Source organism: Trichechus manatus, unplaced genomic scaffold (assembly GCF_000243295.1).
Source record: "Trichechus manatus latirostris isolate Lorelei unplaced genomic scaffold, TriManLat1.0 scaffold00105, whole genome shotgun sequence".
NCBI lineage: Eukaryota > Metazoa > Chordata > Mammalia > Sirenia > Trichechidae > Trichechus > Trichechus manatus.
The window spans coordinates 5,526,385-5,532,556 of record NW_004444041.1 but is presented as its reverse complement, the minus strand read 5'-3'; the positions used below and the strand labels follow the sequence as shown (position 1 = coordinate 5,532,556).

At 37.8% G+C, this 6,172-nt stretch overlaps 1 non-coding gene across 1 annotated transcript; it reads right to left on the bottom strand.

Moving 5' to 3' along the window:
* Positions 1-5,724: 5,724 nt before the first annotated feature.
* Positions 5,725-5,832, bottom strand: LOC111821789 (U6 spliceosomal RNA). Its single transcript, XR_002825126.1, has one exon. It is a non-coding gene; the product is annotated as a U6 spliceosomal RNA (small nuclear RNA).
* Positions 5,833-6,172: the final 340 nt, after the last annotated feature.

Sequence of the window (6,172 nt, the reverse complement as noted above, 5' to 3'; positions counted from 1 at the left end):
GTTTATCTTGTATCCTGCTACTCTGCTGAATCTTTCTATTAGTTCCAGTAGTTTTCTTGTGGAGATTTTTGGATTTTCTATGTATAGTATCATATTATCTGCAAAGAGGGACAGTTTAACTTCTTCATTACCGATTTGGATGCCCTTTATTTCTTTTTCTTGCCTTATTGCTCTAGCTAGGACTTTCAGCACAATGTGAAATAGGAGTGGTGTTAAAGATAAGTGTACATCTTGATGATCTTTTTACAAATTGGATATATACATGTAGTCAACACCCAAATTAAGTCGCCTTTTACAAATCCATAAGGAAGAAGGCAAACAATCTAATACTTTTTTAAAAGGTAACATGTAAGTAATTCACGCTAGTGGAAATAGCTAATTAACGCATAAAAAGTTTTACTTTATTAGTAATTACCTAAATTAAGAAACAGAATTCTCCCAACACCTCCAAAGACCCCCCTGACTTTGTACCCACTTTGGTCAATATTCCCCTAAGAGTAGCCATATCCTGTCTTCTAACACCAAAATTATTTTTGCCTGTTTTTGAAGTTTACATAAGTAGAGTCATGTGTCCATCTGCTTTTGCTTAGTTTTGTGAGATTCAAGCATATTAGTGTCATTCCTTCATTCTCATTGTTGTATATGCTCCCACTGGGAGGACATACTACAATGTATCCACCCATTCTATAGTTGACGGCCATCTGGCTTGTTTCCAGTTCAGAGCTTTTATGACTAGTGCTGCTATTAGCATTCCCATGAATGTCTTTTGGTGACCAAATGTATACATTTCTGTTGCATAAACACCTGTAAGTAGAATTTCTAGGTAAGAGCCCTCATGGTACATGGTTAAGTGCTTAGCTGCTAATCCAAAGGTAGGTGGTTTGAACCCACTAGCTGCTCTGTGGGAGAAAGATGTGGCAGCCTTGGAAACCTTATGGGGCAGTTCTACTCTTTCCTTTAGAGTCGCTACATGTCAGAATTGATGTAACAGCGATGCGTTTTTTGGTTTGGCTAGTCCTTGGGTGATGCCAATAGTTATGCGCTGGGTTACTAACCAGAAGGTTGGCAGTTTAAACCTACCTAGAGGTGCCGTGGAAAAAAGGCCTTGGCGATCTGCTTCTGAGAGGAGGGCAGTTCTACTCTGAAACACATGGGGCCACTGTGAGTTGAAATCGACTTGACGGCAACTGGAAAAAAAAAAAAAGTTGCCAGCTTTTCTTTTTTTGACTGCCACTTGAGTTTCATTTCCTTTTACAAAGTGGCTGAGATACTTTCTTCCCAGTTTCTTCTTTATGCTTAAAATTATCCGTATTTCACGAAATTCTAGTGAGTTCCTTCTCGTCTGTTATAGCTAGCATTTTTTCTTTGTTTTCTTTCCCTGATGGCTGCTTTCAGTCACTCGTGTGAGTACTTCATAGCTGCCCCCAGGAGGGACTCCTTGAGGTGACTACTGCAGCGTTTGTCTTGAGCTCCCAGCCATGTGGATCCCAACCTCATATGTATTCTTAGGATCTTTGGGTTCAAATGTTCTCCTCTCTCTCTCTCTATTCTAGTCTTATTCAAACCTCCCCTGGGACCAGTTCTAGTCCCATTTCTTCACCAGGCCCTAAAAACTGTATGCCAGACACTTTACACTAATCTTACACCCTACACAATTATCTTTGCAGGTAAGGAAATTGAGGTATAGGCAGGTTAAACAAATTTCCCGAGTTTAAACTGTTAGTAACTGACAGAGGAGGATTCAAATGCAGTGCGAGTCTAACCACAGAGCTCATGCTGAATTCAGTGACGTTACAAACTCCTACAGAGTCCCTGGGTGGTGCAAACAGTTAGCATGCTCGGCTGCTAACCAAAAGGTTGGAGGTTTGAGTCTACCCAGAGGCACCTCGGCAGAAAGACTTGGCGATCTGCTTCTGAAAAATCAGCCATTGGAAACCCTGTGGAGCACACACACACGGGGTCTCCATGAATTGGAACGGACTTGATGGCAATGGGACAAACTCCTACAGCACCTAATGTCTGTACCACTCTTTTGGCAAGTGTATTTAAATCCTTGTATTATTTGTCATCCTTTTACTCCTTTTTTTTTTTTTAATCACCATGATTATGAATCCTTAAGCTCTTCTCTCTGATTCTGTAGAGCATTTAAAGAGTAGAAATATTGATTGAAAAGAAAAGTAGAAACTTAAAACTTCTGTGTAAGAACATCACAAAGCAAAAAGACAGATGGCAAACCAGAATGGAATATATGACCGAGATTTAATATACTTACTACATAAAAACTTTTACAAATTCATAAGAAAGAAGGCAAACAATCTAATATTTTTTAAAATGATAGCATAAGAGTAAGCAATTCACACTAGTGGAAATGGCTAATTAACTCATAAAAAGTTTTACTTCATAATCAAATGAAAATTAAGATAATTTTTCTTTGTTTATAATCTTCTATATTATTCATGTATTTACTTATTTTGGAAGGAATATGTGTTAGTTTTCTCCTTTTTAAAAAAAAATAGTTATTCCTATTTTAGGAAAACAAAAGAATATATTTTGCATATTCTGTGAGGTCTGAAATCTAGAGCTTAAAGGTGGGGGTTAAACAGTTTGGGGACAAAGAACTGTATTTCTAAGAAACTATTTAGCATTCACTTATTTTTTTTTTTTTATGCATTCAATTTTCTGACACTGTGTTTCTGGTGTAAATTATTCATGGCTGGAGCCTATTATTATCCAATCGATGTCAAGTCAATTCTGACTCGTGGCAACCCCATGTGTGTCAAAGTAGAACTTTGCTCCATAGAGTTTTCAATGGCTAATCTTACAGAAATAGATCGCCAGGCCTTTCTTCAGAGGCACCTCTGGATGAACTTCAACCTCCAACCTTTCAGCTAACAGCCAAGCATGTTAACCATTTATACCACCCAGGGACTCTTGTTCCATAGAACTAGGAGCTTAATTTTATTAAATGATTTGCTTCAAATTCACTGGACTTTCCTTGACTTCAAATTTATTGTCTCTCTAATGAAAGACTCATAGTGAGTCTGCATTGTTGGGACTCTCTTAGATTATCGACTGTGTACAGTAACAAATCATACTACATTGGTTCACTGGGTTCACTTGATGTCCCACTTCAGATACACACACTTGCTTTGCTTTCTGATGATGGCATCACTAGCAACAATTTGCACTGTCCCCAAGGTCATAAAGCCAAATCACTTCTGCTATCGCTGGCACCTCTTGGTCCCTGACACCACCTGACAGAGACTTTTTTCACTTCCACGCTCTGTGTCTCCCCCACCCCCACCCCCCGTCTTCTCTATTGCTACCAAGGAACCTAGTAGGTGCCCACACTTGGCACACTGCCTAGCTGGTCAGATTGCTGGTGATGAGTGCCACAGGCTTGTTCCACCCACTGCTTCATCTGCTGTCTTGGGATCCAGCTTCCTCAGAGATGGCTAGAAGGGCCAGGTGGCATTGTACCAAAGTGCAGGGATCATGTCTTATTCATTATTGTATCCTAGCACCTAGAACAGTCCCTAGTACATAGTAGGAGCTCAGCAAATATTTGCTGAATGAATAAATTAATGAATGGAGAACCAGAATACTCCAGTGACTTGCCCAAGATACTAGTTAGAGAACTAGACTATAATCTTGGCTCCGTAAATCCTTTATCAGTGTTTATTCAACTCTCCCACCCTAGGATTGCATTAGCCTCCTGCAAGAAAGAAAAAATGATTTAAGATGAAGAACAAGGGAAGAAGGAGCGTATACAGAAGAGAAAGCACAATAATTTTAAGTAAAATTTGGAGTTTAATTTATAAGTGGCATAATACAAGACCAGGGCTGATATTTTCCTGGGCCTGAGGGTGTGTGCTATGAGGCAGATAAATTATACTCATGGATAAATGAGTATAATTCTCATACCCTACAGGACTGGAAAACACTTGACTCTGGGCATAGTGAAAATAGCTCAGAATGCCTATTACTAAAATTTAAATGTGACCACTCACCCCTAAGCCCATTTCCAATTGTCAAGTGTTTGTTTTCTATTTCATTTAAATAATAAATATAACGCTTACCCATCCATCCCAGAAAGATAAGTGTCTCTTAAGAATTCGCTGTTGTTGTTTTTGCTATTACTTCAAACATTCTAAATGAGTTATGCATATTAAACATTAATTAGATAATTTAATTAGCATGGGTCAAATAATACTCAGAAACCCTAGTGAAAATTCCAATAAGAAATTCATTTTCAATATATGACTTAGTTGTACACTTTTTATGAGGTGTGGACAGAGGAAGTGTAGGGAAGAGAAAGTATGCTAAGAGGACATTTCTTTGCATTAACTAGACTGCTAATCGAGACTAAAATTCACACACCAGAAGCAGAGAAATGGAGTGATTAAGAAGCGGTGACAATGCAAGACTTACGCGTGCTGCCACACAGAGTCTAACAAAATGGTTTTGGAAATTATCTTTTATGCTTTTACTCAGGAAAAAATTAATATAGGAAACTATAAAAAGATAAATATGTCCTGTAATCCCATCATTTGAAAATAACTACAGATAACATTTTAATATGTAATCTCTTCTACTTTAACACAGCAGGTGCATTCCTAAGAAATCTCCAAGTATCAAATTAGAAAGAAACATGTAGCACTAGTTGAAGCTGAAGAGGGGTGGCTGGGAAACAGGAGTGGGAGGGAAAAGTTTCATTGTGCAAATACTATCATGGACCTTGTAAATATTGTCCTTTATTAATGTATCTCCTATTAAAAATAAATAAAATTAAAATTTAAAACGAAGATATTAAAAAATGTTTTAATGGGAACAGAGAACTTTCAGGCTCACAATAGAACATTTTTGTCTATAGTAATTTCATTAATAAATATGTTTTCATAACAGTAAGTATATTTGGTTATTAAACCAAGCCAGTTGCCATCAAGTCTATTCTGACTCATGGGGACCCTGTGTATGCCAGAGTAGAACTGTGTTCTCTAGGGTTTTCAATGACTGATTTTTTTGGAAGTAGATTGCCAGGCTTTTCTTCCAAGGAGCCTCTGGATGGACTTGAACCTCCAACCTTTCGGTTAGTAGCGGAACGTTTTAGCCATTGCGCCACCTGAGGACTTCATTTGGTTATTACTAACTTAGAAAAAATGGTAGGTCAAAACCTCCAAAACAAACGCAAACTCTTCCCTCCTTGCCCTTTAATCCATGTATTCAGTACGGTGTGTCTCCTCTATCACCTTTGGGCTTGCCTGTGCAGTTCTGCTACAGCACAGTCCATAGCTGCTAAGGGTAAGCAACAGCTTTTCTTCTATTTTTATGATGCTAATTTCCAGTCAGTTCTAGTTATTACTGAGTGGTTCGTATAATTATGTTCCTTAATTAGCTAATTGTGCTATATCCAGTTCTTGTATGGACACTTTAACTGTAGGAGAAATGCCTGTATAATTTTCCAAATGTTGTCTCAAGGTATGTGTGTACATATTTTACATAGAGGTTATTTTTGTTTTGTTTTTATGAAAAACAAAAATGTGATTATAATAAACAAACTGCTTTGGGAGTTTTTTTTGTTTTGTTTTTACCCAGGAATACATTATGAACTTTATTTCCATGATAATAAAAATAGATCTACATTATCATTTTAATTCATCAAATTCCACTTTATCCACCATAAAGGTGTAACCAATCTACTTTGCATGGATATTTATTTTATTTAAAAAATATTAACACTTATAAGAATTTGCTTTTCTTCATTAAACAGGGGCCATACTAGTATTCTCAGTATTTTTACAAAGTTAGTTTAGGAACCATTAAAATGAAGGTAATTCCATCATCATTTAAAGACAGACACTGAGGCCAATGAGGAGACCCTGAGTGGTGCAAGTGGTTAATGCACCCAGTTGCTAACTGAAAGTTTAAAAGTTAGAGTTCAGGAGAGTCCGGCAAGATGGCGCTCTAGGCAGAAGCACCACACCATCCCTCCACAGCAAAGATCCGAAAAACTAAGCAAAACAGAGAATCAACAATCCTGAAACCCTAGAACATCAAATGAGGAGATAAAGAACTCAGCCGAGCACCAAACGGAGTGAGAATACTGAAAGAGAACGGAGAGCGAGGAGAGATTCATGCAGAGGTCCCCTACCAGCTAACGCAGCGCGGATCC